The sequence below is a fragment of the Stomoxys calcitrans genome, chromosome 4, assembly GCF_963082655.1.
Source record: "Stomoxys calcitrans chromosome 4, idStoCalc2.1, whole genome shotgun sequence".
NCBI classification, from domain to species: domain Eukaryota; kingdom Metazoa; phylum Arthropoda; class Insecta; order Diptera; family Muscidae; genus Stomoxys; species Stomoxys calcitrans.
The window spans coordinates 26,586,866-26,612,363 of NC_081555.1; the positions used below are offsets into that span (position 1 = coordinate 26,586,866).

General features: G+C 37.2%; 1 protein-coding gene across 9 annotated transcripts in view; it reads left to right on the forward strand.

Annotated features, from left to right (window-relative positions):
• LOC106091359 (uncharacterized protein CG43867) overlaps nt 1–25,498 on the forward strand; it is an 878,705-nt gene that overhangs the window by 717,133 nt on the left and 136,074 nt on the right. The window contains exon 1 of one of the 9 annotated variants that reach the window (XM_059367848.1): nt 20,565–20,596. The exons of the other annotated variants lie outside the window; for them this stretch is intronic. The gene's annotated coding sequence lies outside the window, so the exon portion shown is untranslated. Of the gene's footprint in view, nt 1–20,564; nt 20,597–25,498 lie in introns of those variants that run through there. 9 annotated transcript variants of the gene reach the window in all.

The following is a 25,498-nucleotide window of genomic DNA, read 5'->3' on the forward strand; positions in this document are numbered from 1 at the left end:
CCCCAATGTTGTATTACCCTATGCAATCAATTCCTTTAAGCACTTTGAACACTTTACAAATTGTTTGCAAATGCAAATTTTTGCCCATGACTATTTCACTAAGGAACAGGGACAAACTTCTCACATATCAATGAGTGCAGACCGATTCAAATTTAAGCTCAATGATAAGGGGCCTCCTCTTTATTGCCGATTCCGAACGGCGTGTCGCAGTGCAACACCTCTTTGAAGAGAAATTTTATATGTCATAGTACCTCACAAATGTTGCTAGCGTTAGGAGGGAAAAACCACCATTTTTTCTGATGGTCTCACCAGGATTCGAACCCAGGCGTTCAGCTTCATAGGTGGACATGCTTACCTCTGCGCTACCAAAATGAATGCAAATGTAAATTTGTCCATGAGCATCCCATTAAGGGAATAGCCCCTAACCTATGTACCTTTTATGAGGAATCCTGAATTTTTCCAATTTCCCTGATCCTGATCAATATCACCTATAGTGATCTTCAGCAATCTTTTCTAAACCTCATCATTCTAGTAACTGATGAACCCTTTTTACCCATCTTCTCCCATACATACAGCAAAACTTATCAAACAATCAACCTACGCACTATTAATTCATATCTAACTCGAGCCGCTGGCCACTCGATGATTGCTATGTTGCCCCACTTTTTGGTTGGTTTTGGGGCTAGGTTGTGTTTTAATTAACAATCAATCTAAACAAGAAAAAAAAAACAACTTCAATATGTGGCATCAACGAACGTATGAATGGACGAACGTCTGAATGCACTTCTCATCAAGTGTTGAATGATTATTGTTATTTATGACCCTTTCCCCCCACCAGCCACCACAATCCCAGCCCCATACCCAACATCATCATCGCCACTGGCATTGCTAACATTGGCAGTTTCTCTACTTCCCCTTTCTTGAACACCATGAAACATTGGTTGTAGACTAGCTGCCCCATAATGTGACTACTGCAGAGATGCTCTTTGGTCCCCACTATGTGGCTTTGGCCATTGTGCGTGCGTTTTGTGCCCCACACTAGCGCAGCTGCTGTAGTGATGAATGCATTTCCATGATTGATTACCACTGCCAAAGTGCGATTGAACAAAAGACACCCATCACGGAGGCGTCTATTTAATTGATAACAAAACAAGAGTCAAGTCAAGTGAAAAGAATCTCATGAAAGCAAGTGCTTTTGTTATCTTCTCTTTTTTTTTTAGTTAGAAATTAAATCTAATTTTTAATGAAATTCTCATACAACTTTTTTTAACACCCACTGATGTTTGATGATATAATTGCCAGCAATTTAATTAAATCATTTGTTATCATTATATAGGCAAAGTTTAAAGGATAAATCGGTATGAGAAGGAGAAATTTTTTCATAGGAAAAATTTTTTTAGAAAATTTCTTAAATTTTTGGTTTTTAAGAAAACTTTTTTGGAAATTTTTACACTGGGAAAAAATATTTTAAAAATTTTTCTATAAAGAAAATCTGTTGGAAATGTTGTCTTTGTTTTATATTTTGAGAAAATGTAATAGAAATTTGGCATTTGCTGAAAGTTACTTTGAAATTTTGTCATCAGCAAAATTTTTTGGAAATTTTATTTATTTTTTTTGGAATTTTTTATATTTTGAGAATATGTCATAGAAATTTTGCATTTGCTGAAAGTAACTGTGAAATTTTTTCATCAGAAAATTTTTTTGGAAATTCTATTTATTCGTGATTTTTCGACCATGTTCCAGCCCAAGATCATATGATCAATGCTTTTAATTCCAAGAATGACAATAGCAAAGATCTGATAAAAGTTAGGCAAGTGTGTACTGTTTTCGAAACACTTTTGACTGGCATAATGGATCGCTTTTTCTGACACTTTGTCAAATTTATCAATGTGCTCTACATACCCATCGACTATTGAGTACTGTGTAGAGTAGGCTTTTGTTTTGAAACAGGGCTCAACAAGTCCTCTAACTCTCCATAGCGCAGTAAGAAAGAAGAAAACCTTACTTTCCAATCCAAATATAAGAGCGCAAACAGACAATTTTGCCTTTAGATAACATTTTATATAAAAATTTTATCTGTAGAGGAAACTTAATAGAAATTTTGTTCTTTAGAGAAAAATTTGCAGAAGTTTTGTCTTTAGAGTCTTTAGAGAACATTTCATGGAAATTTTGTCTTTAGAGAAAAATTCATAGAAATTTTGTCTTTAGAGAAAAATTCATAGAAATTTTGTCTTTAGAGAAAAATTCATAGAAATTTTGTCTTTAGAGAAAAATTTATAGAAATTTTGTCTTTAGAGAAAATTTTTTTAAAAATTTTGTCCTTAGAGTCTTTGGAAAAATTTTCATAGAAATTTTGCCTTTCGGGAATAATTCATGGATTTCTTGTCTTTACAGAAAGTTTCATTGAAAATTTCTCTTTAAAGAAATTTTTATATACATTTTTTGAGAAAATGTCTTAGGAGGAAATTTTTTCTTTGGAGAAAATTTTTTTGAATTTCGGTTTTAAGGCATGGCGGATCGCGGTCTCTAATACGTCATGTATGTATCTTAATCAACATCTTTATTATACCTTCCATCATAGGGGGAGGAGAGTGCTAATTTCGTCATTCTGTATATAACACCTCGAAATATGCGTCTAAGACCCCATAAAGTGTATATGCACGCTGTCGAATGCACGCTAACTTTCGAAGGAGTAAAGCTAGCCGCTTGAAATTTTGCACAAATACTATTAGTGTAGGTCGGTTGGGATTGTAAATGGGCCAAATCGGTCCATGTTTTGATATAGCTACCATATAAACCGATCTTGGGTCTTGGCTTCTTTAGCCACTAGAGGGCGCAATTCTTATCCGATTTGGATGTATTTCTGCACGAGGAGTTTTGGTATGACTTCCAATAACTGTGCAAAGTATGATTCAAATCGGTACATAACCTGATATAGCTGCCATATAAACCTATCTGGGATCTTGACTTCTTGAGCCTCTAGAGGGCACAGTTATTGTCCAATTTGGTTGAAATTTTGTACAACGGCTTCTCCCATGATCTTCAACATAGATGTGAAATATGATCTGAAGTGATCTATAGCTTCATACAGCTCCCATATAAACCGATCTCCCAATTTATTCATTTATGGTCCGTATCAAACTATTGGGTTGCCCAAAAAGTAATTGCGGATTTTTCATCTAATCGGCGTTGACAAATTTTTTCACAGCTTGTGACTCTGTAATTGCATTCTTTCTTCTGTCAGTTATCAGCTGTTACTTTTAGTTTGCTTTGGAAAAAAAGTGTAAAAAAGGTATATTTGATTAAAGTTCATTCTAAGTTTTATTAAAAATGCATTTACTTTCTTTTAAAAACTCCGCAATTACTTTTTGGGCAACCCAATATAACCTGATATAGCTCCAATAGCATTACAGTTCTTATTCATTATTCTTTGTTTGCCTAAAAAGAAATACCGCGTAAAGAACTCGACAAATGCGATCCATGCTGGAGGGTATATAAGATTCGACCCGGCCGAACTTAGCACGCTCTTACTTGTTATACACAACACCACTTCTGTGGTATAGGGGATCATAACATAGTGCATTTGCTTGTTACACCCAAAAGAAAAAGAGATAGACCCATTGATAACTATACCGATCGACACAAAACCTCCACCGGGGCGAGACTGCTACACACGCTCTGATGGAGAAAATCAGCAAGGGCAAGATTCATATTGCCTTAATTCAGGAGCCATGGACGACCCGGAACAAAGTTTCTGGACTGAACCATATGAACTACCAATTATTCTATGCTAACACCGGTACTCGGCCGAGGACCTGCGTTATTTATCATAAAAAATTAATTATATATTTTCCTCAGGGTTGTCAACATCGGATGCTACAGTGGTGAGACAGGGAAACGGTGAAGCATATCTGGCATAACTTTATATGCCTTTCGACTCTCCGACACCGCTACCCACGTCGGAGCTGCAACGGCTGGTGAGGCAAGATGAGACTGGATAAATCATATGCTAAGGAACAGGTGGATAAATTGTGGATCGCATGACATAAATATAAGGGAGAAAGTGGCACAAGGCACGCCACAGGGGGGCATTTTATTGCCACGGCCTATTACGGATGCTAACTGAGGAGGGATTTGATCCCGTCTGCTACGCAAACGATGTTATAATACTTCTAAGGGGTAAGGATCCGAACGAGCTATGCAGAAGGGTCGAAAGGGTCTTGCATATGGCATATGACTGGGCTAGACCCAGAGGTCTCAATGTTAACCCAGAGAAGATTGAAATATGCCTGTTTACGAGGAAGACGAAGGTGGGCCAATTTAACGCACCACATTTCCTCAATAAGACGATTTGGTTATCTGACAAGGTAAAATACTTAGTTGTGATCTTGGGCAGGAAACTGAATTGGAAGTGTCACATTCAGGAGCGTACTGAGAAGGCTCACAGATGTAAGGCACAATATAGATGGGCCGTAGGCTTGAATTGGGCCTGAATCAGAAGCTTGATTATACCAATTCTTACTTAAGCCTCAGTGGTTTGGTGGATTGCTATGGAGAAAAAGTGCAACAAAAGGACCATATAATGGGTTCAGAGAACATGTTGTCCTGGCGAAGGCGGAGCGATGAGGACTGCGCACACTAGGGCACTGGAGAATATTCTAGATATCCGACCCATTGGCATACCGTTTAATTTTGATGCAGCCACTGCGACTATGAGACTTAAGGCGATGGGAGAATGGACTGAGGATGGGAGCAGCTCATAACATGGCGGTATAATCGAGGCGACGATAGGAAACCTGGAAGGAAGAGAAAAGGTTTCTGATCGGATACCGGATCGGATGAGATGAGCCTTGAGGTCGAGTACGAGGCACTGCTGCCAGCGGCATAGTTTTGGATTAACGGGGCCCTAGTAATGCCATCTGGAGATCAAGTTACACGGATGGATCAAAGCTAGAGGACAGATTGGGCCTGGGGGTCTACATTGAGAACTCAGGGACTGAGATTTGTTTTAGACTGTCTGACCATAATACGGTCCTGCCGGCGGAGATCCGGGCAATCAGGCCCGGAGACTAGTGCGCATGCAACTATGTGGAATAGCGAAACAGTCGGTAGGAAGACAAAATTCCTATGGGGAGATCCAGATCGTGAGAAGACGAGTCTGTTATGGAAAGGAAGTCAGTATGAATAGCTTTCGGTATCGTAACGGGACTACGAGCTCTCTTATATAAAATCGGTGCGGCACGTTGGACCATTTCCTAGGTCATTGCCCGGCTTTTGCGGCTAACAAATACCCGCATTTAGGTGGGGACAAAATACCACACATGAACGAATTTAGGGGCGTGGTAGAGGAAACAATTAAGGATTTTGTAAGTAGCACAAAATTGCTGACTTAGATTTTTTTTATTTGGAGGTAACTTTTAGCCGTTTAGAGCGCACATCAAGTCCATTACTGGCGAAGGTGTATGTCCATAGAGCCATGAGGCGGATTAATTACCCACCCTCTTTTCAATCTAACCTAACCTAACCTAGTTTGCAGCCTATTGAGCTTAATTTGCGTTCTGGATGGGGGAGCTCGGTGTACTAAAAAAGACAGCCCGAACAATTTTTCGAAATGATGAGGTCAACAACTTTAGGGGCCAGCCAAGAGGCGCCCGAACCACCTAGGGCCCTCAGCACTATCCATTTAAAAGAGTTCTGCATGTAGTTGGCTGACAATTGTAAAAGTCACTGTCTGATTAGAAAACATGTTGATAGAAACATCTCCTCCAAGTCTTTCTAACTTAAGAGTCATATACCTGTGTTTTACTCTTCTTATTGTTAGGGTTTTCTGGATTGGAAGGTTTTTGATGCAAACAAAACGAACTCACGCAAATATTTTGAAGGTAGTCGACTCATATCATTTGACTCTAGTTTCCACATATCAAATCAAATGATTTTGTCGCTCTTCATTTCATCTAGAATTTATGTCTTTACATTTGCGAGCAACATTTTCCTTCCTAAAATCTCATTAGTCTTCATGAGACTTTATCATCAACATAGCATGCGTTGCTTTTCCTAAGACTTTGTAAGAAAACGACATCAAGCTCAAAACCACAACTAAACGAAATAAAACTGAAATTGGAAAAAATAGCATCATTAAATTATTTCAACAAAATGTTAATGAAGCGTGCATCCGTCATTACGCTACAAATGTGTCTGAATGAATGAATATTGAGACATAAACATGGCAAACTCATGGACAAAATTCACTGACTGACAGACGGACAAACAAACTTAGTTTACATGAGCTACCGCATAGAAGAGTCATTGCTGTGCGGGCGCCTAATTATCTAAACAGAAATTCGACACAGAAATGTTCAAAGTCTTGATTCTATTTTGCATTGAGAAAGAGAGAGAAAGAGGGTGGTGAAGGGATGGAGGCATGGCAATGAAAAAGAAAAGCATTGTTTGTTCTAAACTAAAAACTAAACATTAATTTCAATTGTAGTTAAATGAGAAATTTGAAATAATGAAATTAAATGGAAAAAGCTTTTTGGGAAAATTAATTGCCATGTTTTATGTTTGCAATTAAATATGAAATTGGAAAATCAAATCAGGCCAATAACAAGGAGGAGGCGTACAAGCAGCGAACTAAAAAGTTGAAAATGTTCTAAAAATAAGAAATCATGAAGATTTTGAAAAAATTGAAAAAATTTTGAAAATTTTTCCAATATTTTCTATAGAAATAAAATTTTTTATAAAAAAATTTGATTCGGTCTCCCTTATGGTACACAAAATTGGTATAAAATTTTGGGGGGACGCCCCATCCCAAACCCACCCGAACGGACATGTTTACTGATTGGGACAATATGGGTATCCAATGAATGGTATTTAAGAGTAGAGTATGAACTTGGCATTAAAATGGCACACTAAGTGTCGGGGGGTCCCCCATCCCCAAAAACATTACCCAACAGGACACTTACCGCTTTGGACAATATGGGTATCAAATGAAAGGTATATAAAAGTAGAGTACATATCTGACATACAAATGTAATCCTTGATGACTGAGGGGCCTCCCCACCCCGCAAAACCCCCAGCAGGACATATTTACCGCTTTGGGCAATATGGGTATCAAATGAAAGTTATATTAAAGTAGAGTAGAAATCTGACATACAAATGTAATCCTCGATGTCTGAGGATCCTCCCCACCCCCCAAATCCCTCAGCAGGACATATTTAGCGATTGGGACAATATGGGTATTAAATGAAAAGTATTTGCGAGTTAAATACGAATATGTTATTAAAAAAAACGAATCCAAGTACCTAGGAGGCTGCCCCAGGCCCAAAACCGCATAAAAGTAGTACCCAAAATCAAAAATGGACCGATCAGGACAATTTGGGACTCAAATGAAAGGTATTTGGGAGTAGAGTATGAATATGATATTGAAATTTGGGTCCATGTACCTAGGAAGCCGTCCCAAGCCCAAACCGCCCCAAAACTACTGTCAAAAATCAAAGTGGACCAATCGGGCCAATATGGGACTCAAATGAAAGGTTTTCGGGAGTTTAATACGAATATGGGTCAAAATTGGATCCAAGTACATAGACGTTGTCCAAAGAGTACCGCCCAAAATAAAAACTGAACCGTTCGGGACCATATGGGACTCAAATGAAAGGTATTCGGGAATAGAGTATGAATATTATATTGTATTAAAAATTGGATCCAAGATCTAGGAAGCCGTTCCAAGTCCAGACCGCCCCAAAACTACTGTAAAAAATCAAAGTGGACCGATTGGGACAATATGGGACTCAAATGAAAGGTTTTCGGGAATAAAACACGATCATGGTGTCAAAAAATGGATTCAAGTACCTAGGGCGTCGCCCCAAAAGTAGTGCCCAAAATCAAAAATGAACCGATCAGGACAATATGGGACTCAAATGAAAGGTATTTGGGAGTAGAGTGTGAATATGACATTTAAAATTGGATCCAAGTACCTAGGGAGGTCAAAAACCGCCCCAAAAGTACCGTTAAAATTAAAAGTGGGCCGATCGTGACAATATGGGGTTCAAATGTACGCTACGCTCCTGAATTACGATACGTTTAATTCAGTTTCCTATTCAAGATCCCTCTCAGATCTTGTTGTTGGAAAAAACGTGTAGGGTATGGGAAAGAAATCCGCGCTGCAATAGGATGGACACAAATGCATTGGAAAAGTGACACAGCCAGTATGACAAAGTGTCGGGATTAGTTAGTGTGTTACATGCATATCATAGCGGTTCTTTCGCTATTTCTTCGAGATAAATACAACCTACCAATGTAGGACCTTTGAAGCTAAAGATTTCTTGTGATGACCCCCCTTCTAACGAGAGGTCGAAACACGTAAAATCATGATTGGTGTGGTGTACCTCCTGTGGTTTTCATTTTTCCATTGTATAAAATTTCGGACATTAGGCTCGTCTTAAAAAAAAAATTAACACATCATTGGAAATCGAATTAAGCAGGGTGGAGCTTATTGGCTTACCTTGTCTTCTACGTCAAATTGGCTCACCTTGTCTTCTACGTGAACAGGCAGATTTTAGTTATGACTAAGTTAACATTCCGTTATCTAGTTCTAGCCCAGTCATATGTCATCTCCAAGGCGCTTACGGCTTCTCGGCAAAGCCCTACCCTTTAGAAATATTATAACATTGGGTTCAATGCAGTGTCGTTAAAATGCCCTCCACTTGTGACGTGCCCTTTCCCACATTCTCCCTTATCTTTATGCCATGAGACCCAAAATTTATCCACCTGTTCCCTAGCATATGGTTTATCCATACTCTAAGGACCCAAGGAACCAGGTACTGGTCTAAGGATTGGATCAGTGTCGGTCTTCACGTTCCTTAAGCTCCTCGGGATCGAAGTTTACCTCCAACGTGAACATCTTGACTTTGAGAGATTTTCATTGAGGAGGATCTCCACCGATTTTCCTTTCACATGCAAATGAAATGGAGCAAACTTCTCTCATATCAATTATTGCAGACCTATTTCGGTTTTAGCTCAATGATATAGGGCCACTTTTTTTATGCCGAGTCGATTAGTAGTAGAGGAGTTTAAACAAATTTCACCAGCATTGGTAAGGGAAGAACCACCGCTGGTCCCTAGAAGGCCCAGGGTCCCACTAGCTGGCCTTCAAAGTAGGTCAACTCAACCCTACAAAATTTTCTTCGGGCAAAAAGCATTTATGGCCCGATTTTCAATATTTTTTATTTGCTAGAAAGTGCGGAATATGTTTAGAAGTCTCCACGAAGGCATTTTGTGAAGGCATAACTTAGCCGATTTTCAATTTTTTTTTACTGATTTGAGTAACTGACAAAATTTGCTATACTTTTGCCCCAACCTTTGCCAAAATCCGATTTTTCATTTATAAGTTATGCGAGTTACATAGCAAAAAAATGTGAAAAATACAATTTTTCTTTTTTTCTTGCTCATAAAAAGTAAATTTCATTGTTTCATCTCACTAAGAAAATTTGACCTAAAGCTTTTAATTCAATTACCACCCTTGCCTCTTTACAAACAATAATTTTCGCTGTGTTGTTTTAGCTTTCACTGTGACAACTCATATCACAATCATTCACCTAAAAACATCATTAATAAAAAAGTGATTGCCTACATTTAGGCTCCCTCAAAATATTTAACTATGTAAAAGATTAATTTGTCTTCTTTGTTGAAGATTCTTTTTACGCAAGTACCAAAACTTATTTCTGTCCCAAATGAAAATTTAATTTGATATTAAGTAATTAATTTCACTTTCATTCTGGCATACCTTCAAGGTAGACGCTTTTTTGGCTACTGCAAAATAAATTGCCTACATTAGGGCCAATGATATATATATAGCAAAACAATTTCCCTTTTTTTGGTTTTTGTTCTGGGAAAACTTATTTTGTCCTTTTCTTTCCCAGAGTAAAGCCAAAACAAACTTTTCCTGCCAGTAATGCATGATTCATGATTCATTAATTGATTACTTTACCATAACATTCAACAAATTGTAGCATACTTTTAGACGCCAAAAACATGGATATTTCCCATGAATCATGCATGTATGTTACTCATCCGAATGTCTTACACGCTCTCTCTCTCGTTCCTCATATCTAAAGTCTCTTCGCTGCATTTTGAATTCTGTAGATAAATAAGAAATTTTTAAGTTTCTTTTGTTTCTTGTTATACGGTTTTTGTGTAGCAAACACAACCTTAAACAAAAGAAGGACCAAGTTTTGTCATATTTTTTTGTGCCTTTTCTGCTTCAAGTTAGACAACGGTTGCACGCTCACACCGCCACACGCAATGACAAAAGGAATTTTGCGGCAAATTTGTTGGCAACTAAAGTGAGGAGAAGGAAAGTAGATGGCTGGTACCAAGGGTCTGCTTGCAGAGGAATGTATTTTTTGAAGATGAAGAAAAAGAAGAAGCAAAAAGTGTTCTGCTGCTGAAATGGCAATGTCATTTTTCTTGTTTGACTTGACATAGGGCTCAGGCCAAAATATGGGATATGGTGGCCAAAGAAATTGCAGTGACGCAACGAGGTGTACAAATAAAGTAAAGGGCAAAAATGGGCGCCAGCCTAAATATGGAATATTCTGCTCAATGAAATTGCAATGGTCAATGAGATGTACATATAATGTTCTGGACTATAACTGAAGAGGTAAAGGTTGATTTTGACAGTTTCGATGAATCAACCAAATTTAAGTTGTTCTTAGTCTAACACTTAGTGGATCACTACCATTCATATATTTGTTTACTTTTCAAACAACCCTCGTTTTTCCCTCAAAGTCTATATTAGCTGGTGGTTGAGAAGGAAGTGCGTGCAAAATTATACATGTATTTTCTTACACATACGAGTATCTATGTATGAATATATAGTAGTATTAGTACCTTTTTTTCGAATTTTGTTTATTTATATCACTTTCTTGCATATAAATCTACACATCATTCACTTCAATGTATGTTTGCCAAGAGCGTATGTATATTTGAACATACTTATATATTAACATGTTGTATATCTTCTTCCATATAAGAAATAACATATCTTAATATTTAATTTTATTTACTTTAACTGTCTATATAACATAAACAAAATGTCTCAAGACAGCATACATCCATTTATATACATTAGGAATATTGCAAATGTAAACATGGGAGCAGTATGTCTATTAGAATTAATTTCCGAATAAAAGAGCCCTAAATCAACTATAAGTTACATTGAGATATTCGAACAAAATTGTTAACCATTTCAAAACTTTACAACAATCTTGGCAAAATCTGATTGTAACATTTCTAGATATTTTTTAATAAATAAAAAACTCAATTTTTATACCCACCACCAAAGGATGGGGGTATATTAATTTTGTCATTCCGTTTACAACACATCGAAATATTCATTTCCGACCCGATCAGCTCTTAGACGATCTAGCCATGTCCGTCCGTCTGTCTGTGAAATCACGCTACAGTTTTTAAAAGTAGAGATATTGAGCTGAACTTTTGCTCAGATTCTTCTTTTGTCCATAAGCAGCTTAAGTTCGAAGATGGGCTATATCGGACTATATCTTGGTATAGACCCCATATAGACCTATCCGCCGATTTAGGGTCTTAGGCCCACATTTATTATCGGATTTTGCTGAAATTTGGGACAGTGAGTTGTGTTAGGCCAGTCGACATCTCACTTCAATTTGGCTCAGATCGTTCCAGATTTGGCCATGTCCGTCCGTCTGTCTGTCCGTCCATCTGTCCGTTCGTCTGTCTGTTGAAATCACGCTACACTCTTTAAAAATAAAGATATTGAGCTGAAACTTTGCATAAATTCCTTTTTTGTCCATAATTAGTTTAAGTTCGAAGATGGGCTATATCGGACTATATCTTGGTATAGCCCCCATATAGACCGATGCGCCAATTTAAATGTGGCCCATAAAAGCCACATTTATTATCCGATTTTGCTGAAATTTGGGACAGTGGGTTGTGTTAGGCCAGTCGACATCCCACTTCAATTTGGCACAGATCGGTTCAGATTTGGATATAGCTGCCATATAGAGCGATCTCTCGATTTAAGGTCTTATGCCCATTAAAGATACATTTATTGTCAGATTTTGCCAAAATTTGGGACAGTGAGTAGTGTTGGGGGTAGATGTCAAGGGGCACATCTCTCTTCAATTTGGCCCACATCGATCCAGATTTGGATATAGCTGCCATATAGACCGAACTCCCGATATAGAGTATTGAGCCCATAAAAGGAGCATTTGTCATCTGATTAGGATGAAATTGGAAACAGTGTGCTTTGATAGACCTCTACACCTATTTGTTGTTGTCGTCCAGATCGGACCATATTTGGATATAGCTGCCATATAGACCGATCTCCCGATATACAGTATTGTATAGAATATTATGTAGATTCCCTATATGGCCCAATCTGGACGATATTCAGCAAAAAGGTTTAGAAGGGTGCCAAAACCCACTGTTTAAAATTTCATCAAAATCAGATGAAAAATGGTCCTTTTATGGGCTTAATACACTATATTGGGAGATCGATCTATATGGCAGCTATATCCAAATATGGTCCGATCTGAACGATATTCAAGAAAAAGGTTTAGAGGGGTACCGGAACTCGCTGTGCCAAATTTCATCGAAACAGGATGAAAAATTACCAATTTATAGGCTCATTACACTACATCGGGAGATCGATCTATAAGCCAGCTATATCTAAATATGTTCCGATCTGAACCGCACTTCAAAGAAATGGAAAGGGGTCTAGCAGAACACACTGTGCCAAATTTCATCGAATTCAGGTAATAAATGGATCTTTTATGACCCCAATACGCTATATCGGGAAATCGGGTTATAGGGCAGCTATATCCAAATATACTCCGATCTGAACCGCACTTCACAGAAATGGAAAGGGTCTACCAGAACTCACTGTGCCAAAATTTATCGAAATTGGATGAAAAGTTACCAATTTATTGCCTCAAGACTTTAAGTCTGGAGATCGGTCAACATAGCGGCTATATATCACTAAAATCCGATTTTATGAGATCAGAAGGTCAGGTTTATATACAAAGTATATGATATCATCAAATATTGTTAGGACATTTTTTTTTATACCCAAGATATCTGCAAAATTACAAATACCCAAATAAATATCCAAAAAAGGGTATTTATTGGGTATTTACCCAATAAATACCCAAGCGTTGGGTACTTACCCGGTAGAAACTCATCTGTACTCATGTCGTATTTTTGTCAAAACTGCGAAAATGTTTGTCAAATTGTTAATTTTAGCAGACCCCGTTCGATGTAGGCTAAGAAAAACTATTTTGTACTATTTTGCACTTTTTGGTACCAAACTGTACGAATTTTGAAAAGATCATTTAGTCACCCATCATATTTTTCATTCTTGTACATATATGACAAATGTAAAGAAAGTAACAAATGGTATCAATTTTGATACCAAAATGTACGAATTCTGAACCATAGTCAACCATAATTTATTTCTTAATTGTTCTCGCATCCCAAATTTGGGATCTCTAGCTCCATCTATAAAGAGGGCATCAAATAGTAAAAATTTTGGTATCAAAGTGTATGAATTTTTAATAGGTCATTTAGTCACCAATCATATATTTCTTAGTTGTTCCTACATCCCTAATTTCAGACCTCTATCTCCATCTGCACAGAAAGTAACAAATGATGCAATATTGGTACCAAAATGTACGAACTTAATCTTGTACGAACTTGTATCTTAGTTGTACCAAAATTCCATATTTCGGACCTCTAGCTCCATCTATAAAGAGAGTACCAAATAGTACCAAAATGTATGAATTTTCAATACGTCATTTAGGTACTAATCATATATTTTTTGGTTGTACCTACATGCCAAATTTCAGACCTCTAGCTCCATCTGTAAAGACAGTATCAATTTTGGTACCTAATGTTCGAATTGTGAAAATACCATTTAATCGCTCATCATATATTTATAAGTTTACCTACATGCCACATTTCAGACCTGTAGCTCCATCTCCACAGAAAGTACCAAACAGTGCCACTATCCTTACCAAAATGTACTAATTGTAAAAAAGATCATAGTCATCCATCATATTTTTCCTAGTGGTGCCTCCATGCCAAATTTTAAAACTTTAGCTCCATCCGTAAAAAATGTACCAAATGGTACCAATTTTGGTACCACAATGTACGAATTTGGAATAGATCTTTTAGTAACCCCTTATATATTTGCTAGTTGTACCTACATGCCCAATTTCGGACCTCTAGCTCCATCTGTAAAGAATGTACCAAATGGTACAAAGTGCGGTACTAAACGTACGTGTTCACCCGTTACCAGTACCATTTTTCTATTTTTTTTTTCACCCTCATCCTTTTGCAGCAGATGTCTTTTAAGTTAATTTTGAAAATTCTACCTCTATCCTTTCATTGGTACTTTTTTTAAGTACCTAAATGTACAAATTTCGAAAAACTCTTATAATCAGCCAGTTTAGTCTGCCAAAGTGTACCTAAGTTCCAAAATTCAGAGCTATAGTTCAATTTACAAAGAAAGTACCAATAAGTACCAATTGCGGTACTCAACGTACTAACTCTCTTACTTCCGGTGCGATTTTTTTCGAGGCGGTCTTTAATTTGAGCCTAAGAACATAATTCTAACCCTAGGCAAATATGTGCCATTTCGTACTTTTTGGTACGTTTTAGCACCCAAACATACGAATATCACCAAATCCACCCTTATCTCGCGCCCACGACCCAAGACCAAGCAAAATTGTATGATTCTAGCTTTAACCGTTTGGGCTGGGCGATGATCAGTCAGTCAATCACGCAACTCCTATATATATAGATGTAATCCTTTTTAATTCACTAATGTAAGAATACATCGTCTGTCATTTATATTCAAACTCTCTGTCTAGTACTTGTATTTTATTTTATTTTATTTATTTTTTTATTTGTCCATGATTCAGCAAAAAATGCCAAGTTTGGCACTTCCCCTTTCTTACAGAATTTTATTGTCAATTTTTTTTTATTATTGGTCTGTATTGAAGCCAGACGCCTAGACTGGATGGCAGCCAATTTGTCTGAATGGTTTATGTAGTGGCATTTTAGCAGTTAAAGCATCCTCTCACCATTTTTATGCGAGACACACACGCACCAGAAGGGACCTTCTTCATCGTTGGATGGTTTTTTTTGGACTCTTTACAATAATCATTGTTTTCATCTTCATCATTATGATCATTTTCATTTGGTTTTCCCCAAGATTATGACATGGTGTCTGGCATGTGAATATGGGATCATTACTCACGCATTCCTTTAGCTTTTTTTTACTTTCAACTGACAAGAGCATTATATGACTATTATTCAAATAATTATATAGCCATAATTTTCTGCTTTTATTCGCCTTTTGAGGCTTAAGGGTAGGAGTGAAAAAAGAAAATTAATTATATTGCGGAAATATTTCTTTGGAGACATGGAAATTTAGCATTGTACAATTTGAAATGTACTTAAGGAAGACCTTTCAATCTATTTTAACTACTTTTGGTATACTCCCAAAACATAATTTAACATTGAATATCTGTTCATATAAATAATGAAATATATTTTCTTTTCGTTTCAGGTAAATAATGATTCATATTAGACGATATTTATTAACCAGGTTTGTAAAATAAGTTTCGAGCTTAAATTTTAGTATTATTTATATATATGGTCTAACTACAGTTTTCTAGCACAATTTAAGTTTAAAATACATGTTATGGTTTAGCTATATATTGTAGATGCCGGATCTATTTCATTTTTATAACCACCTCCGAAGCATGGGGGTTCATTCTTCCGTCTGGTCATCTATCTGCTGAAATCATGCTGCAAATGCAAATTTTGCCTATGAACATTCCACTAAGGAACAGGGGCAAACTTCTCACATATCAGTTAGTGCAGTCCAATTCAAGTTTAAGCTCAATGATAAGGGGCCTCCTTTTTACAGCCGAGTCCGAACGACGTGCCGCAGTGCGACACCTCTTTGGAGAGAAGTTTTATATGGCATAGTACCTCACAGATGTTGTCAGCATTAGGAGGGGAAAACCACCGTTGAAATTTTTTTTCTGATTGTCTCGCCAGGATTCGAACCCAGGCGTTCAGCGTCATAGGCGGACTTTTGCGCTACGGTGGCCTCCAGCGGTGGCTGAAATCATGCTACTGAAAATATTGAGCTGAAACCTTGCACCGATGCTTTTTTTCCATAATCAAGATATATACACCCAGAGAAAAGTTGATACCAAACGTGGTCATTTCAGTACCATATGGTATTGATAGTAAAGCCAAACCGTATGGTACAAAAACAATACCGGATGGTATGGATGAAACATAAAATGATTAGTACCGTTTGGTAGTAGTCTTATTACCAAACTGGTATTGGTTTTAATACCAATCTGTTATTGTTTTTAGCACCAGACCGTTATTAGTTTTAGTACCAAACCATTATTGATTATTCCACCGCCCTTGAAGCCATCGCACCTAATACGGTTGAAAAGTCTTCTAACCAAAGACGAAACGCGTCCCATAGTGGTTGTTGTGTGGAAAAGGAAAGCCAAAGATACCAACACAGTATCGTTTTCCACACAAGAGACTATCATGTTTTTGATGTAAAATGTCCTTTGAATTCGTTATATATTCACCGCTTTCGAATAATTGAACAGGTTTTTACGCACTCAAATTGTTTTACAACATTTTATTTTATAATGACGTTTATATTTTAAGTACAGTGACAAAAATACAAATGTTACGTCGTCAATTCTTAATAGCCTTCTTTGTCTGGTATTGAGTTGATACCAAATCGTATTAAAATTGTTGGCCAATGACACGAACAAAATAATACCAGGCGGTATTGGCAAAGTACCGTCATTTTTCTACCTGTGTATGGAGCGTTATCCCGATTTGGGGTCTTAGGCGCATAAAAGCCGTATTTATAACCCGGCTTTGCTGAAATTTGGCAAAGCGAGTTTAATTGGGTATTTGATATTCGTACCAAATATATTCTAGATCGAACTATATTTGAATATAGTTGTCATTTATATCGCTCTTCCGATTTAAGGTCTTATGCTTATACAAGCCACATTTATTACCAGATTATGCTGAAGTTGAGCACAGTGAGTTGTGCTCACCAATATCCATGCCGAATATAGTCCAAATCGGTCTATATCGAAATATAGCCTCCATATAGACAGATCTCCCTATTTAAGGTCTCAGGCCCACAAAAGCCACTTTTATTTCCAGATTTCGATGAAATTTGGCACAGAGAGTGGTCTTAAGATCCCCAAATATGCGCGCCAGGTATGGTATAGATAGGATTATATCTTAATATAGCCCCCATATAGACCGATTTCCCGATTTTAGGTCTTGCTTGTTCGAGGTCTTTTTCCCATAACTGGTCTATTTATTACCCCATTTGCTGAAATCGGGAGATCGGTTTACATGGGAGCTATTTCAGATTCTTGACCGATTTAGACCGTACTTGGTTCCGTTGTTGACAGTCATAACAAAACACTACATGCTCAATTACAGCCAAATCGGATAAAAATTGAGCCTTCCAGGGACTGAAGAAGTCAAATCGGGAGGTGTGAGCTATATAGATTCTTGGCCGATTTGAACTGTACTTTGAAAAGTTGTTAAAAGTCATAACAGAACACTATACGCAAAATTTCACCCAAATCGGGCAATCTCCAACGACCTACATCGATATTAAGTAAAGTGCAAAATTTCAAGCTTTACGCGTTCGACCGCTATCGTGATTTTGAAAGACGGGTGGACGGCCATGTCTAGATCAAGAATATATATACTTTGTTGGGTCTTAGACGAATATTTCGAGGTGGTCCCTCCTCCTTACCCCAATTTTCAAAAACACCAGATCTCGGAGATGGGTGCACCGATTTAAGCGAAATTTTGTATGCCGCCTTATGGTAACCCAGAAATACAAAATTGGTATACAACTTTGGGGAAAAATAATCAGGGGGACGCCCCACCCAAAAATCCACCCATTCGGTCATATTTGCCGATTGCGACAATATGGATATCAAATGAAAGGTATTTAAGAGTAAAGTACAACTTGATATAAAAATTTTGTACCAAGTGCCGTAGGGTCGCCCACCTCCCCCAAAAAAAAACATCCCAAAAATGGCATATTTATCGATTGGTGCAATAGGGGTACCGTATTGGAAGTAGAGTACGAGTCTGATATGAGAATTTGGTCCAAGGTGTCTACAGACCCCCCCCCCCCCCCCCCCCAATTTTAAAATTTTGGTAACTCAAAAACTTATGGAACCCAAAAACACAAAATTGCTAAGAGGGTTGTCTTTAATAATTGTTTTTCAAAATATTCCCCATTAAGATCTATACACTTTTGCATGCGTTTGAACCAATTGTCGAAGCACTTTTGCCACTCTAATTGACGTATCTCCAAAATGTGCATTCTGAACGCATAAACCACTTCTTCAGGTGGAGAAGCCAAAACCTATCCAAAGGGACATGTTTACCGATTGGGACAATATGGATATTAAATGAAGGATATTTAAGAGTAAAGTTCGAACTTTGTACAAAAATTTGCTCCCAAGTGTCGAAAGGTCCCCCAAACCTCCGTAAATTTTTTATGAATGCGGCTGTAGGACTTTTGCATTGAAAAGAACCAAAGTTCCGGAAAGAACTGCATTTTAGTCTAGGTTTTGACTGAGATTTATCAAATGGAGGATACAAAGGAAATTGGCTATCAAAGGTTTTGATCAATCGAGATTGATCTTTGGGGTATTTTAAACAAAGGAGATTCTGTATGAGATTCTGCCAATTTTAAGAAGTTTTGTCTAAGAAACCATGAGTCTAAAATCAAAATCGAGCTTTAGATTTAAAAAAAAAAATTACGACTTTGACAGCCGCTTGGTGTGTACTTTTGGTAGTCACTCCCATATAAACCAAAAATGTTTGTTCATACAAGATTTTGTTATTTTCATTAGTACTCTGTCCTTCGATCCGATTATATTTGAATAATAAACCAAAAAACCAAGTATCAATCAATGATTTCTATATTTCTTAACCTTTGCTTCCAGTGTTAAACACGTTTTCACCTTACATGTTGAGAGTAGTTAGTTGACAGCTTCGTTAATATTTACTTTAAAAGGTTATAAAAAATTATAATTCCCCATTCAAAACATTCATCAGAATAACAATATTCGCAAAATGCCCTATCTCGCAAAACTTTGGCAATAAATATTCTCTTTTGCATTCTTCCCACACGTTTTAAACTGCAACACAACAACTCTCTGCTCTCTCCTTACCCAAGCACAAAATCAACTCAAATCCCAATAAGAATCCAGAAAAAAATATACATAACCCAACAAAGTATTCCTGATTATGAGAGCAAGAAGGGAATATTCAAAAGTAGTGGCTCTCTTGAGGTCGTTCTCAAAATATCCCAAAAAAGAGTACCACATTTCCATAAAGGGGATATGAATGTGTTCGCTCTTCCCTTATTCCCTATAATCCACCACCTTTTTGGGCCACCTTTTTACACAGACAGCTGTGAGTGACAATAATAGAGTAGTGCTGTAAACTCACCGTGAGTGTTTTTTTTTCTGTTTTCACTCTCCCACCCCTTCGCTTAAAATCTCAAAAGAGTTTAGGAGAGTATGTGCGTATATTATGGGGGGTCGGTCGGTCTATGCCTTGCCAACCCACACTTCTTCCTCATCATCTTCTTCTTCACAATTCTTGCCTTTCCAATTTCATTATAACGGGGGAAGTTGTAAAGTTTTGTTGTATTTCACGTGTGTGCGTAACGTGTGTATGAGGGGACTAACGCCGCTCACAATGTGTGCTGCTGCTGCCTCTGCTGTTGTTGCTGACATTGCCACCTCAGTTGCTACCGCTAGTATCTCGCATGGGAAATTCTAGAGTTTTAGTATTAAATAAACGTTCGGATGGTGCATAACGGGTTCTCCTTAAACACCGGATATAAGTTCTATATGGGAATAACATAAAACCCTACAACAAAAGTCTGTGCTGTGTGCTTCCACTTTTAATAGAAGAGAATATTGAAAATTGAAAAAAAGATTTCCAATTCTAAAAATAGCAAAGTGAAGTGCTGTAAAAGTGCGTAAAGTGTGAAAAATACTCAACAAAAAGATCAAAGTGAATTATGAGAAATTAAAAGTGAAAACTAAGGAATTTTTCAAAATAAAGGCTAATTTAAATTGAAAGCAAGCATTTTGAAATTTACAGTAGAGAAATTTTAAATCAAAAGAAGTGGAATTGGAAGAATATTATTCCAATACTTCAGTATAAGCAGTGGCTACAAACATCAATCAAATCATTTTAAAGAAAACTTAAAAATCACAAAAATAGTTGAATGATATATGGAAAAATATATGAGAATTTTAAAGAGTTCTAATGAAAGAAGAAGTGAAAAAAATCATAATTTATTAAAACAAAAAGCTATTACAATTGTGCTTGACATACCAAAACTTCTTGCCAATATTGTTTGAAAAACTAACAATTTCAATACTTCTTAAAAATTATTTTGGTATTCGATTTTTGCGCAAAGGAGTTAAAAACTAATCATCATGATGTAAGATATATTTAATACATTTTTAATAAGAATATACCACAAAATTCGAAACCGTTTTTCTTATAAGATTTTTACTCAAAAAATTCCAATTGGGGATCGAGTGAAAACAGAAACCTGATCCATATGTAAAACTCCCATAAAAAAGATGTCAATCCAATGATATTCACATTACAGCACTTTGAAAAATTGCTTGAAATTTAGTTTTTTTTTTTAAATTTTGATGTGTTCTTTTTTAGAGAAAATTTCACTGAAATGTTGTCTGTAGAAATGTTCTCTTTAGAGAAAATTTCACTGAGACTTGGTCCTTTGAGAAAATTTCAGTGATTTTTTTTTGTCCAAAAAAAAGTTCACAAAATTTGACATTGAAATTTTGCTTTAGGAGATTTTATTAATTTTAAAGATGAATTAAATAAATCTTTTAGAGAAAACATAATGGAAAGTTCTTGCAAAAAAATTTTATGGAAACTTTTAAAAAAAAATTCATAGATTTTTTTTTAATTTCATTGAAATTTAGTTGCAGAAAAAATGTCATAGAAATTTTGTCTAACGATGGTTGGGTTAGTGCCGAGTTTTGGATAAAGCGATCAGCCGATAAAAGTGTTTGAGCCCAGAAATGCGTATTACTACCTATTTTCGGCATTACAGTGAGTTGCATGGATCCTTCAAGATCTGAGTATAGACCAGATCTCACCATATTTGTATGCAGCTACCACAAAGCCCTGTTTTTCGATTGAAGGCAGAGATTGCACAAAGTCCGCATTTCCTATCTTCGAATTTTTAGAGCTCCCTTAATACCTGCACCTGTTATAGTCAATATAAGAACTTATTGTACATCCTTTTTACTAAAATTTGGACCCTCTACATCCATAGTTTTATTCAGCACTCTTAACGATTACACAGAAATAAGAAGAAGGGAATTAATTTTGATTTATCCCCCGCGATTTTTTCAGAAATTAACTTAGATTTATATAATGGAAAACCCTACCAAAAATTAAGATCAGCCTACTAACCTACCAAGAGAATAAAAACTTACCAATTTTAGTAGGGACCTACCAAAAACGGCAGCACTGGGCAGGATCCATCCTGACATCCGGCTCTGGAACATTAACAATAAACCCAAATTGCAATACAAAAAAGCACGATCTTTTCTAAACTACGTAACGCCATAACAACCCTGCTGACCTCTGGCTTAAAGGGCATTATAGGCGCCCTCTATACTATGATCATCTTTTTCTTTCTTTTCATCTCGATCGCCCCTTAAAAAACAGCCAAGGTGAACTTTTTGTTTTCGAGAGTCCTTTTTAAGTGATAGACAACGTTGTGTATTAACGCATATTACGATTTTCTGATATATGAAAAAGTAATGAATTCCATGGTTAGGTTAGGTTAGGTAAGAGTGGCAGTCCTTTACAGACTCACTAAGACAATCATAGGTCCATTGTGATACTACAGTAGCGACAGACCACGACTTCTGGCGGGAATCGAACTCATGACCCCTGCACTGGTAATCCAAGCACGCTTCCTACTCGGCTACCGGGGCGCCCCCAATACTTATTCCTCATATGCGAGTCCAAAATATATTCAATGTCTTAACGAAGAAGTTTGAAAGGCTTATGGAACGAAAGCAGTTGCGGGCAAATGCACACACACTATTGCACATTCTTGTGTACGCAAACAAGATCATAAGCCCATGGGCTTGGAAATATTGCTCACACTACTACATTTGCCCAACACTGGTCTAAAGTCCTTAAATTTGTCCATGAACGTACCATTTAGGAACGGAAAGAATTTTTATACCCTTCACCATAGGATTGGGGTATACAAAATTCGTCATTCTGTTTGTAACAACTTGCGTCTACGACCCTATAAAGTATATATTCTTGGTCGTCATGACATTTTAAGTCGATCTAACCATGTCCGTCCATCTGTCCGTCCGTCTGTCTGCCGAAAGCGCGCTTACTCTAGAAGGAGTAAAGCTAGGCTCTTGAAATTTTGCACAAATATTTTTTATAAGTGTAGGTCGGTTGGGGTAAATGGGCCAAATCGGTCCATGTTTTGATATAGCTGTCATATAAACCGGTCTTGGATCTTGACATCTTGAGCCTCTAGAGGGCGCAATTATTGTCCGATTTGGCAGAAATTTTGCAGGTATGGCTCAAATAGGTTCATAAGCTTGTATAGCTGCCATATAAACTGATCTGGGATCTTGAATCCTTGAGCCTCTAGAGGGCGCAATTCTCATCAGATTTAGCAGAAACTGTGTACAACGTCTTCTCCCATGACCATCAACATACGTGTCTAATATGTTCGGAATCGATCTATAGCTTGATACAGCTTCCATATATAAACCAATTTCCCGATTTTGCTTCTTGAGCCCCTATAAGGCGCAATTCTTATCTGAATGGACTGAAATATTTCACAATGACTTTTACAATGTTCAGCATTTAATTCATTTTTGGTCCGAATCGGACTATAACTCGATATAGCTCCAATACCATAACAGATTTTATTCATTATTCCTTGTTTGCCTAAAAAAAGATACGGCGCAAAGAGCTCGACAAATGCTGTCCATAGTGGAGGGCATATAAGATTCGGCCGGGCCGCACTTAGCACGTTTTTACTTGTTATTATATCAAAGAGTAAGAATACAGTTAGAGGATACCGAAGAGCAAAGCTTAGCATGTCCACCTATGACTCTGTACACTTGGGCTTGAATCCTGGCGAGAACATCAGAAAAAGTTTTCAGCGGTGATTATCCCCTCCTAATGCTGGCAACATTTGTCAGGTAAAATGCCATGTAAAAACTTCTGCAAGGCGTTCAGAGTTGGCTGTAAAAAGCAAGCCCTTTATCATTGAGTTAAAAATTGAAACGGACAGCACTCAGTGATATGTAAGAAGTTTGATCCCTGTTCTTTACTGGAATATTCATGGGCAAATTAGCTCTTTCCAGAAAATTGCATCATAATTTTGTCTTTAGAGAAAATTTCATGAAAATGTTGTCTTAAAAAAATTTTCATAAAAATTGTTTAATTTAGCAAAAATTTCACGAAAACTTTCTCTTTAGAGAAAATTTCTTTAAAGACAATTTTGTCTTTAAAAAATATTTATTTAAACAAACAAACAAACTTTGTTTTTCAAATTCCAATTTAAAGAAATTTTGTCTTAACAGAAAATTTCATGGAAATTTTGTCTTTAGAGAAAATTTTATGAAAATTTTGACTTAAGAGAAAATTTCATGGATATTTCATGGATATTTTGTCTTTAAAGAAAATTTCACTGATATGTTGTCTTTAGATAAGATTTCACTGAAAAGATGTCTTAAGAGAAAATTTTACTAAAATTTTTTCTTTAGGGAAAATTACACCGAAATTTTCTCTTTAGAGAAAATTTCACTGAATTTTTGTCTTTAGAGAAAGTTTTACTGAAATTTTGTCTTTAGAGAAAATTTCAATGAAATTTAGTCTTAAAAGAAAATTTCACTAAAATTTTGTTTTTAGAGAAATTACACTGAAATTCAATCTTAAGGTTAGGTTGAAAAGAGAGTGCGGATATTAATCCGACCCATTCAACTATGGACATGCACCTAAGCCAATAATCGGCTTGTTGTGCACTCTTAATAATAAAAAAAGTAACGCCGAAAAAAAACATCTATGCTACTTACAAAATTCTTAATTGTTTTCCATGGCACGCTCCTAAGTTGATTAATATCTACGTGCCGGTATCTGTTAGCCGCGAAAGCCGGGCAATGATATAGGAAATGCTCCAACTTCTCATCGTCTTCCCCGCATGCCTTACACATGCTATCACTTGCCGCACCGATTTTACACAAGTTAGCTCGTAGTCCTATGTGTCCCGTTATAATACCAATAGCTATACTGATTTTCTTCTTACTTCCTCTCAGTAATAGCCTTGTCCTTTCACTATCTGGATCTCCCCATAGGAGTTTCGACGTCCTGCCGACCCTTTCGCTGTTCCACATGGTTACATATATCGCCCAAGCCCTTAACTCGAACTGCGTCGACCCGAAATGCTTCGGGTTAACCAAGTTTATTGACCGCAGTCCTCTGGCCTTCACTGCCAAATTGTCTGCTGTTTTTTGTCCGTTACTTCGCTATGGCCCGGCACCCAAACGATGCGGATCGTGCCACCCTCATAAAAGGCTTTAATCTCCTTTTTATACTGCAAAACTGTTTGTGACCTTACCTTCCTGGTTGTTATTGCCCTTATGACCATATGTCCGTAAAGTGGTGTGGTGCTAACGTCCTAGCGTTAGCACCACACCACCTCACGCATTCCGTGATCGCCCGGATCTCTGCCTGCAAGACCGTATTATGGTTATGGTTGGATTCCTACCGTCGCCTCGATTATACTGCCATGGTATGAGCTGCTCCCATCTTCAATCCATTCTCCCGTTGCCTTAAGATTCATAGCCTCAGTGGCTACTTCACACTTAATCGGAAACCTATTCCCTTCCTTCCAGGTTTCCTACCTTCGCCTCGATTATACTGCCTTAGTATAAGCTGCTCCCATCCTCAATCCATTCTCCCGTCGCCTTAAGTTTCATAGCCGCAGTGGCTACCTCACACTTCCATAGCAGTCCACGAAACAACTGAGACGTAAGTAAGTACTGTGAGGTGGCACAACAAGCCGATTACTGGCTTAGATGTATGTCCATAGTGGCATGGGACGGATAAATATCCGCACCCTCTTCTCAACCTAATTGTCTAATCACACTTCTTTAGAGCCAGTGAAATATCCACGGATTCAGGCCCCATTCCGAGCCTACGGCCCGGTCTACATAATGCCTAACATCTGTGAGCCTTCTCGGTACGCTCCCGAATGTGACACTTCCAAGTTTCCTATCCAAGATCTTTCCTAAGTATTCCACCTTGTCAGATACCA